Genomic DNA, 12,243 nt, shown 5'->3' with positions numbered 1-12,243 from the left:
TATATATATATATATATAAATATTTATATATATATATAAAAAACCCTTCTATATTTCAGACAATATGACAAAGTTACAGTAATCAAAACAGAATGTTTTGGGCAAAAAAACCACAGACATATAGAACAATGGAACAGACTGGCTATGAGTTATATGATTGATGAGTTATCAATCAATTTTTAATGAAAATCTATCCAGTCAACTAAACGACTTCTCTGTTCTTCACTGACCACCCCCTTCACATCAAATATGTCACCAAAGTGGTGACTCTACATTGTGAATTCTTTTGCATTCTCTTCCCTCTCCTCTCAAAGTCATTTTGCCCAGGGCTAGTTGGCTAGTGGTAAAGAACCCACTTGCCAATGCAGGAGATATAAGAGCAGGTTCAATCCCCAGGTCGGGAACAACCCCTGGAGCTGGAGAAGGCAACCCACTCCAGTATTCTTGCATGGAGAATCCCATGGACAGAGGAGCCTGGTGGGCTACTGTCCATAGGGTCACAAAGAGTCAGACACAATTAAAGTGACTTAGCATACATGTAGGCATATTTCATCCAAATAGATCTCATCTATTATAGAGGTAATAAAATTAAGAGGGCATTCAGATATGCATGATTTATTTCAACTCTCATTCCCATTTACTCAAGTTGAAAATTCTTTGTCTTTATTTCTGGTTTACTCCATTTCATTTCAGGTTATACCCAGTGAGGACATGGAAAGGAAAATGCAACGTTGCTGACAGAATTCATTCTCACAGGACTCACATATCAGCCAGAAGGGCAAATTCCCCTGTTCTTTCTGTTCTTGGTGATATATCTCCTCACCATCATGGGAAACCTTGGCCTGATTGCTCTCATCTGCAATGATCCTCACCTTCACATCCCCATGTACTTATTCCTTGAGAATTTGGCCTTGGTGCACGCCTGGATATCATCCACAGTGACGCCCCAGTTGCTGGTCAATTTCTTTGCAAAGAGCAAAATGATGTCTCTCACTGAATGTAAGATACAATTTGTTTTCCTTTGGAACCAGAATAACCACTGAATGCTTTTTGCTGGCAACAGCAGTATATGATTGCTATGTGGCCATTTGCAAACCATTACTTTATCCAGTTATTATGACCAATAGACTATGCATTCAGCTATTAGTTTCATCATTTTTAGGTGGCCTTTTCCATGCCATACTTCATAATATAACTTTTATTAAGATTGACCTTCTGTAATTTTAATATAATACATCACTTTTACTGTGAATTTGTACCACTATTTAAGGTTTCCTGTACTGACCCTTCCATTAATTTTCTGATGCTATTTATTTTCTCTTGGTCAATACAGATGTTCAGCATTCTTACTGTTCTCATCTCTTACACATTTATTATTTTTACAGTCTTAAAAAAAGAAGTTGGTATAAGGCATAACTAAGGCCTTCTCCACCTGTGGGGCCCACCTCCTATCTGTTTCTTTATACTATGGGCCTCTTCTTGTCATGTATATATGCTCTAGGTCTGTACAAGCAGATGATCAAAATATGATGTACTCTCTGTTTTACATGACCATAATTCCTTTCTTAAATCCAATTATCTATAGCTTGAGAAATAAAGTCATAGATTCACTGGCAAAAGTATTGAAGAAGAATGCTTAGATTTCATATTCATATCAGTTCACTTTTTACTGAAAGTCATAAACTGTGCAGATTAGATGGTGCTACTGTTGACCAGGGTTCAAAGTGTTTTGCAGTTATCATTATTACCCTAAGTGTTTTAAAGAATTAAGCTGAGAGTACTAATAAGCATCTGAAACTCTATGTACGTTACTCAAAAAAGTAGATAAAATTCTAATCAAGTGTTCATGTTATACCAAAAAAATTAATGAAAACAAATTAAAATCTTCTGCACATATCTTCTCAATATGTCTTCATAAATGCATTAAGCACTATGATAGTATATTCACTCTTAAAAAAATTGAAATATGATGTCTTTAATATTAAGAAACCTGCACAGCCTGAAGAATCATATCATGTTTATCTCCCCAGTGGTGACAGGCCTGTGTTTGAATAAACAGAGCAAATTTCAGGAATTCTGCTAGCCATTGAACAGTCTTCTATTTCACTCTATGTGGGACATAGTAAATTTCACTTTTTTGTAGAGTTTCAACTCTTTGTGCTCCAATTGTGCCCAGTTGTTCAATTGTGTCTCAATCTTTGCAACCCTATGGATTGTAGCCTACCAGGCTCCTCTGTCCATGGAATTTCCCAGGCAAGAATACGGGCTGGGTTGCCATTTCCTCCTGCACAGGGTCTTCCAACCCAAGGATTGAGCCTGCATCTTATGCATTGGCAGGCAGGTTCTTTACCACTGAGCCACCTGGGAAGCCGTGCAACTCTCTAATCACACAAAAAAGGCAACAGAAATGAGTAGCCAATAAAAATGAAAAATGAGAAAGGAGTTAAAGCAGGAAAAATCAGGTCAAATTGCAAGAGGATACTCTTAGCTCAATGTGTCTCTATCTAACAAGAAGAGCGAGGATGTCTCTCACTATCTTTCCTCTTGAATGGTTCTGTCCAGTTTGTGGGTATGTTGTAAGGTAATCTGAAAAGCTTTACTGATTGAGAAAGCTAAACAACGAGACTGAAGATTTAATTGTTATGGGCATAGAAAGGAAAAAAAGAAGTAGCAGAATAGGAAGGAAATGGTCTCAACTTTCATACAATTTTGAGAAATGCGAAACTAATCAGAAAAAAGAAGTAATATGTATAGATTATTAGAATGTGTTGTTAACAAGAGGCTTCAAGTGCATATTACCAAAGTACAACTAACATTAAAATGATCTGTCAGAGTTCAATGAGTAGCTGGGAAAGACATGAAAATGAGCAAAAGTTTGCATGATTTATGCCACCACAATCCTTAAATGTTAGCTTTTGTCACAATCCATACTCTAAGAATAATAAGTGATTCATCTTCAGGTCTATCTCTGACCTTCCAGTCTCACCACTGATTCCATACACATTCCTACTAACACCATTGATGCCCTCACTCTAAAACTACTCACCTCTGTCATTTTCAACATTCTTGATACTTCTACTATTTGGTTATGTTCCAAAAATTGTTGTCAGATTATTTGTTATGAAAAGAACTCTGATTTATATTTCTCTTCAATAATTTTTAGTGAATTGTATTGCTACCAGATTATGTATATAGAGTATACCTATCTAGAAATCTCTATATGCATATGTATATTTGTTTATGTGTATTTACATATTGTGTAATTTATAAACATATCTATCCTTAACTATCTGTCTTACTCTGCATTTGTTCATGTTGCCATTATTTGGGGTCTTTCCCCCCAAAAATCTTGATTTAACTCCAAATTCTCTTCTTCCACTATTCTCCTAATGGACCCAATGCTATAACCAAAATGAATGACTGAAACTCTTCTGGACAAATGTTCCTCTCAGGTACATGTTTGTTTTCATACAGGTCTCTCCACTGGAACATTCTCCCCAAGTATGTCCATCTTCATTTGAAATTATAACAGTCCTTCCTTCAAGGTCTATCTTAAATGTTATATCTTCTACAACACATTTCCAGAACACCTCAAAGAGAAAAATAATGCTGCCTCATTTTGAAACATTGAATACTTTATTTAGGCTCTTAGGCCATTGATAACATTGTGTAATTCTTATTTGGGGCTTATAAGCTATTTTTAGGTTACAGTTTAGAAATCTCACTATTCTCTCATTCATTCCTATGTGGTGCTTAGCAGAGTTGCTTACACACATGAGGTCCTAAATAAATATTTATGCAATATATGTAAACTTGAAATGATTCTGACAGCACAAATATTTCAAATGAAGCATGAATGCATCACTTACTTTTCAGTCTTTCACTAAGCCCACAGAGATTACTAGGCCTGGGATGGCTACTCTATGTCAAGGACCTTCATGTTTTTCTTTCAAGATGATCACAAGCATCACACACCTAAAGTGAATTAATCTTGTTCTTCTTAGAAAGAGGATCGGCTCCAGTGATAGAGTATGACAAAATATCAGGGTGAAGCTCTTTAGTTAGACATTTGGGTTAAAGATACAAACCATATAAATATTTACAACAAATAACATTATTACATATTTTTGGAGGTGCAGCTCACAAGATTATGATCTGCTTTCCTTTTGCTTCTTGAGGACGTCACCAAACCCCAGAAAGCAAGTGAAAGGATAACAGTCATGATGCTTTCATTATTTTTCACTAGGGAATCTATGTATTTCCATATATCTATAATGCATTCATTTTTTTGCTGTATAATATTCCCATTGTTCTGATTTTTTCCTGTAATTTTAAGTTTTGCTTTTTCATACACATATAGTTATGACCCAAAGACTACACTGCTAAAATAAGCAAATGATATATGTGTTTTATAATCATAAAAGTTTGTTTCCCTAATTGGCCTTTTGTTTGAATGAAAAGGTTGACAACAAGCTATGAGTATGTGAGCATGGTTTACCTGTCAAGTCCTTCTTTAGGTTGGGTGGGTATGAAGAAGGCACCGGGGGTCTCTCAGAAACTCAGGCTTCCTATGTAGCCTTCTGTTGAACAAGTCTAATCTAGAGATTCTGCTCTGATGTGTCTTTCAAAAAAGTTCTTAACTATTTTATGCTTTCCAGAAATTCACCAAATCTCCTCACTGATGTTTTCCCATTCTCACTTCTATTAAACATTTTTTTTTATTTTTGTATATCATATATGTCATTTCAGTACCATGTTGGAAAAGATGTCAAGTATGAACTTGAACAAAGCTCAAGAAACTATGAAATTAAATTACTTATATATTATTTAATGGTATTTAGATGCAATGAACTATCACATTGCTTATCACAATGCCAAGTTCATCCAGTTGTCTGGAACACTACTTATATTGGATTAAACTACACATTGGAGATGCTAATAATATAACATAAATACTCTTTATTATGAAGCTGTATTGATTTTCTTAACCTGGAGATTTAAAAGTCTCCACAGTTCCTTTCTCTTTATGTACATTTATAAACATTTTTTTCTCATCAATATCTGATGCTGTTGAGAAGTTTCACAATATCATCCCATAGAGTGTTCAAATAGGGCTACCCAGCCTGTCCAGTGGTTAAGACTCCACCTTGCAATGCAGAGGATACTGGCTCAATCTCTGGTCTGGGAAGATCCCACATGTGTGTTTTTCTGGAATTCCCTTCCTTTACTATGATCCAGCACATGTTGGCAATTTGATCACTGGTTCCTTGGCCTTTTCTAAACCCAGTTTGGACATGTGGAAGTTCTCAGTTCATGAAATGTTGAAGCCTAGCTTGAAGGATTTTGAGCATAACCTTGCTAGCATGGGAGATGAGTATAATTGTCCAGTAGTCTGAACATTCTTTAATACTGCCCTTCTTGGGAATTGGGATGAGGACTAGTCCTGTGGCCACTTCTGGGTTTTAAATTTGCTGACATATTAAGTGCAGTACTTTAATAGTATCATCTTTTAGGATTTTAAATAGCTGGAATTCTGTCACCTCCACTAGCTTTATTGGCAGCAGTGATTCCTAAGGCCCACTTGACTTCACACTCCAGAATGTCTGGCTCTGGGTGACTGACCACACCATTGTGGTTATCTGGGTCATTAAGATCTTTTCTGTATATTTTTGCCATCTCTTCTTGATCTCTTCTGCATCTATTAGGTCTTTATCATTTCTGTCCTTAATTGTGCCCATTTTTAGATGATATGTTCCTTTGATATTTCCAATATTCTTGACGAGATCTCTAGTCTTTCCCATTCTGTTGTTTTCCTCGATTTCTTTGCATTGTTCATTGAAGAAGGCCTTCTTGTCCCTCTTTGCTATTCTCTGGCACTCTGCATTTAGTTGAGAGTAGCTTTCCCTTTATCCCTTGCTTTTGGCTTCTCTTCTTTCCTCAGCTATTTGTAAAGCTTCCTCAGACAACTACTTTGGCTTCTTGCATTTTTCTTTGGGATGGCTTTGCTCACTGACTCCTGTACAATATTATGAACCCCTGTCCATAGTTCTTCAGGCACTCTGTTTACTAGACCTAATCTCTTGAATCTATTTGTCACCTCCACTGTGTATTCAAAGGGGATTTGATTTAAGTCATAGCTGACTGGCCTAGTGGTTTTCCCCACTTTCTTTAGTTTAAGCCTGAAGTTTTCTACAAAGAGCTGATGATCTGACCCACAGTCAGCTCCAGGTCTTGTTTTTTCTGACTGAATACAGTTTCTCCATCTTTGGCTACAAAGAATGTAATCAACTTCATTTCAGTATTGACCATTTGATGATGTCCATATTTAAAGTCATCTCTTGTGTTGTTGAAAAAGGGTGTTTATTATGATCAATGGGTTCTCTTGGCAGAATTCTGTTAGCCTTTGCCTTGCTTCATTTTGTGTCCCAAGGCCAAATCTATCTGCTACTCCAGGTATCTCTTTACTTCCTACTTTTGCATTCCAATCCCCTATGAATAGGACATACATTTTTTTCAGTATTAGTTCTAGGAAGTCTTGTAGATCTTCAAGTGTACCCACTGTCAACTTGGTACCCATAAACACTTTTTAAAAATTATAATTAAATTTAAAATAAGGATAACAGTAAGAGCATAATTCTACCAATAACGACGCAATTGTGCTGTGTACAATCAAAAATGCATCAAAAGGGGGCTTCCCTGGCAGTCCAGTGGTTAAGAATCTGCCTGCCCAATGCAAGGGACATGGGTTCAATCCCTGTTCAGGAAGATTCCACATGCCACGGGACAATTAAGCCTGTGACCCACAACTACTGAAGCCAGTGCACTCTGGTGCCTGAGCTGCTCAACAAGAGAAGTCGCCATGATAAAAAGCTCATGCACCTCAAGGAAGAGTAGTCCCTGTTCACCGCAACTGGAGAAAGCCTGCACAGAAGACCTGCAGCAACGAAGACCCAGTGTAGTCACAAATAAGTAAATAAATTATTTTAAAAGACACTAAGAGGGAAAATATTTGCTCTTTAATATCTGGTAACTGAAATACAATGATGTTAAATTGACAATGATTAATCATAAGATATTTACTCAATACATCTTATGATAAGAGAATAATAGTGTAGGGAAAAGTAAGACATTTGTTGTACACAAGCACGAACACATACACCATAATGTACTCTTATCAAAGTAAGGAAGAAATACTCAAGGCATTTTGTAACTGATCTCATGGTATTTATAACTACCTTCTTCCACTTCCAAATCCATTTTCCCTTTACTTTCATAAAGTACTGTAGTTAGTCACTATTCTTTATCTGGTGGGGTGACCCAAATCATCATTCTCAAAGAGTCTAGAAAATTTGAAGTTCTGCCCAATTAAAAAAAAAAATTATTGGGGGCTTCCCTGGTGGCTCAGCTGTAAAAAAGTCACCTGCCAATGCAGGAAATGAGGGCTCAATCCCTGGGTTGGGAAGATCCCTCAGAAAAGGAAATGGCAACGACTCCAGTATTCTTACCTGGGAAATCCCATGGACAGAGGAAGCTCGTGGGCTACAGTCCGTGGGGTTGCAAAAGAGTCGGACATGACTTAGCAACACAACAATAACAATAGCTGATTTACAATGTTATGTTAGTTTCTGGAGTACAGCAAAGTGACTTAGTTATACATATATCCACTCTTTTTCAGATTCTTTTCCAATGTAGGTCATTCAGATAAGATCAGATCAGATCAGTTGCTCAGTTGTGTCTGACTCTTTTGCGACCCCATGAATCGCAGCACGCCAGGCCTCCCTGTCCATCACCAACTCCCGGAGTTCACTGAGACTCACGTCCATCGAGTCAGTGACGCCATCCAGCCATCTCATCCTCTGTCTTCCCCTTCTCCTACAGAGTATTAAATAGAGTTCTCTGTGCTATATAGTAGGTCCTTATTAGTTATCTGTTTCATATATGGTAGTATGCATGTGACATTCCCAATCTTCCAATTTATCCCTTTCCTTTTACCCCCTAGTAACTATAAGTTTGTTTTCTAAATCTGTAACTCTATTTCTGTTTTATAGATAAATTCATTTGTAGGCTTTTTCAACATTCTACATGTAAGTGATATCATAATTATCTTTCTCTGTCTGATTTACTTTATTCATGATGACAATCTCTAGATTCATTCATGTTGCTTCATTTGTTGAAGTTTGCCATTGAAATAAGTTTCAGAGACTAGTACTTCTAAGAGATGCTCTGAGGGATTTTCTTTTTCCAGACACAATTTTCTTTATCCCGTTATGGAGCGGTAGTCCAATTTCCCTTGGTAGTCAGAATCAGTTACTTCTGGTGACTTAGCCTTCCTTGCCTGATGATTCAGAGGAATGAGGAGCCCAAAGTGGCCCAGTAGCACTCTTAAGATCCTACTCAATGGAATCACTGCTGTGTGTGCTGGTGGAAGTATTCTTCCCTCTGGCTATAAGGACTCTCAACCTCTGAGCATAATATCTTGGAAAATGAAGTTAACTTGTCTAGTGGATCTCTAGGTGTAATACTGAGTGGTGCCATTTCTATTTCTACTTCTTGATTTTTGACCTATGAATCCTAGCTATCTGAGAAACAGTATTGATTTTAAAAGCACACAGCCTTCTGAAGAAACTTGATCACCTATGGTACTGTCCATCCAGGAAGTACTGTAACTGAGTTATAAAAGGCCGTTCTGACATTCTCTCAATCTAACAGCTTCAGAATGAAGGGGAACTAGGTAAAACAAGTGAACTCAATAGTAATGGGGCCATCACCACATTTCATTTGCTGTTGAAGTAAGCTGAGCAGTAGATAAGTAATCTTGTAAGTCCACAGATAGTTGTTTTGGCAGAAACACAGTCTGCAGGGAAGGAAACTCAGTATCTAGAGTTAGTATCTATTCTAATAAGGACAAAACACTGACCTTTCCACAATGGAAAATTGTCCAATGTAATCAATCTGTCACCAGGAAGCTAGCTGATCAGCTCGATAAACAGTACACTATCAAGGACTCATTGTTGGTCTCTGCTGGCAGACTGGGCACTAAGATGTGGCCATGGACAGGCTGGCCATGGTGAGTAGAAGCCCATGTTGCTGATCCCACAGGTAAACTTTATTCCTGCCACCACGATCCCCTTTGAGTCCATTTGGTGATGACCAGGGTGGCTGAAGAAAAATGTTGACTGGTATCCATGACTGGGTCATCCTGTCCACTTCATTATTAAAGTTCTTCACTGCTGAAGTCATCCTTCATTGAGCATTCACATCTGACACAAATATATTTATGATTTTTCCCATTTAGAGGGAAATATCCACATACTTCTTCCTCAGATATTCTTGCCATCAATTTTCCAGTAGTATTGTTTCCAAGTCCCTTACCATCCAGCCAAACTATTGGTTAAAGCCCACGAATCACTATATAATCACATACCTGGCCATTTATCTTTACAGGCAAGTAAGCTATCAGGTATCCAAGTTCTGTACATTGGGAAGATATTCCATCACACTCTCTGCCAAGGGAAGTCACAGAGTGGGAGTAGTGTTAGAGTAGTCCACTTTGGGATGGTGTCTGCATATGATGCAGAACCATTGGTAAACCAGATCCAGGTCTTCTATTTCCCTGTTAATTATAGACAACCCCTACCCCTCCTATTAGGCCACAAGTGCAGGCTGGGATAGAGAATCCAGTGCAGCAGGCATGGGAACCATGGGCATTTGGGTTGCTTCTTCATAGACATCACTGGTACCTTCAAGGCTTGCTCAGGCTAGAACATGTACATACCACTTGCATTTAATAATGGTGTGACAGTGTACTCCCAATTTAATGGCCTGGCAATCATACAACACCCAATTCAGGAAAGGCAGCTCAGATGCCATGTAAAACTGATGACCCATTGTTAAGCATTCAGTCTGAGCCACCAGGGAAGCCCCTAATAAGGCACAGGGCAGGCTAATAGCTGTTCTTCACATGCTGCTATTCAGTGGCTCCATTACATCCAACTCTGCAACCCCATGGACTGCAGCATGCCAGGTTTGCCTGTCCTTCACTGTCTCCAGGAGTTTGTTCAAACTCACGTCCATTGAGTTAATGATGCCATCCAACCATCTCACCCTGTCGCCGCATTTTTTCTCATGCCCTCAGTCTTTCCCAGCATCAGGGTCTTTTTTAATGTGTCAGCACTTCACATCAGGTGCCCAAAGTATTGGAGCGTCAACTTCAGCATCAGTCCTTTCAATGAATATTCAAGGTTGATTTCTTTTAGGATTAACTGGTTTGATCAACTTCCTGGCCAAGATAATCTTAAGAGCCTTCTCCAGCATTAAATTCTGAAAGCATTTAATCAATTCTTTGGCGCTCAGCCTTCTTTATGGTCCAACTCTCAAATCTGTACATGACTACTGGAAAAACCATAGCTTTGACTATACAACGGTTCTATGAAGACCTACAAGATCTTCTAGAACTAACACACAAAAAAGCTGTCCTTTTCATCATAGGGGTCTGGATTGCAAAAGTAGGAAGTCAAGAGATATCTGGAGTTACAGGCAAATTTGGCCTTTGAGTACAAAATGAAACAGGGGAAAGGTTAACAGAGTTTTGCCAAGAGAATGCATTGGTCACAGCAAACACCTTCTTCCAGCAACACAAGAGATAACTCTATACATGACATCACCAGATGGTTAATATCAAAATCATATTGATTATATTCTTTGCAGCCAAAGATGGAGAAGCTCTATACAGTCAGCAAAAACAAGACTGGCATCTGACTGTGGCTCAGATCATTAACTCCTTATTACAAAATTCAGATTTAAATTGAAGAAAGTAGGGAAAACCACTAGACCATTCAGGTATGACCTAAATCAATCTTATGATTATACAGTAGAAGTTACAAATAGATTGAAAGGATTAGATCTGACAGAGTGCCTGAAGAACTATGAACAAAGGTTTGTGACATTGTACAGGAGGCAGTGATCAAAACTATCCTCAAGAAAACAAAATACAAAAAGGCAAAATGATTGTCTGAGGAGGCCTTGCAAATAGCTGAGAAAAGAAGAGAAGCAAAAGGCAAAGAGAAAAGGAAAGATATACCCATTTGGTTACAGAGTTCCAAAGAACATCAAGGAGAGATAAGAAAGCCTTTTTCAGTAATCAATTCAAAGAAACAGAAAAAAAAAAAAATAGAATGGGAAAGACTAGAGTTCTCTTCAAGAAAATTAGAGATATCAAAGGAACATTTCATGCAAAGATGGGCACAATAAAGGACAAAAACAGTATGGACCTAAGAAGCAGAAGATGTTAAGAAGAGGTGGCAAGAATATACAGAAGAACTATACAGAAAAGATCTTCATGACCCAGATAACCATGATGGTGTGATCACTCACCTAGAGCTAGACATCCTGGAATGTGAAGTCAAGTGGGCCTTAGGAAGCATCACCACAAACAAAAATAGTGAAGGTGATGGAATTCCACTTGAGCTAATTCAAATCTTAAAAGATGATGCTGTTAAATAGCTGCACTCAATATGCCAGCAAATTTGGAAAACTCAGCAGAGGCCACAGGACTGGAAAACGTCAGTTTTCATTTCAATCCCAAAAAAGGCAATGCCAAAGAATGTTCAAACTACTGCACAGTTGCACTCATCTCTCACATTAGCAAAGGAACACTCATTCTCCAAGCAAGGTTTCAATAGTATATGAACAATGACTTCCATTTGTTCAAGCTGGATTTAGAAAAGGCAGAGGAATCAGAGATCAAATTGCCAACATCCGCTGGATCCTTGAAAAAGCAGGAGAGTTCCAGAAAAACATCTACTTCTGTATTACTGACTATGCCAAAACCTTTGACTGTGTGGATCACAATAAACTGTGGAAAATTCTTAAAGTGATGGGGATACCACATATTCTTACCTGCCTCCTGAGAAATCTGTATACAGGTCAAGAAGCAAGAGCTAGAACTGGACATGAAACAATGGACTGGTTCCAAATTTGGAAAGAGTACGTCAAGGCTATATATTGTCACCATGCTTATTTAACTTATACACAGAGTACATCATGAGAAATGCTGGGCTGGTTGAAACACAAGCTGGAATCAAGATTGCTGGGAGAAATATCAATAACCTCAGATATGCAGATGACACCACTGTTACGGCAGAAAGTGAAGAAGAACTAAAGAGGCTCTTGATGAAAATGAATGAGGGGCTGGTGCACTGGGACAACCCAGAGGGATGGTATGGGAGGGAGGAGGCAGGAGGG

The 12,243-nt window shown here is 38.2% G+C and overlaps 2 pseudogenes; both read left to right on the top strand.

Annotated features, from left to right (window-relative positions):
• The window catches only part of LOC104994737, a 3,887-nt pseudogene extending 2,247 nt beyond the window's left edge, over positions 1–1,640 (top strand).
• LOC104994721 overlaps positions 1–12,243 on the top strand; it is a 54,963-nt pseudogene that overhangs the window by 14,626 nt on the left and 28,094 nt on the right.

This window comes from Bison bison, unplaced genomic scaffold (genome assembly GCF_000754665.1).
Source record: "Bison bison bison isolate TAMUID 2011002044 unplaced genomic scaffold, Bison_UMD1.0 scf7180017864265, whole genome shotgun sequence".
In the NCBI taxonomy this organism is placed as follows: Eukaryota; Metazoa; Chordata; class Mammalia; order Artiodactyla; family Bovidae; genus Bison; species Bison bison.
This window is presented reverse-complemented; position numbering and strand designations above follow the sequence as displayed.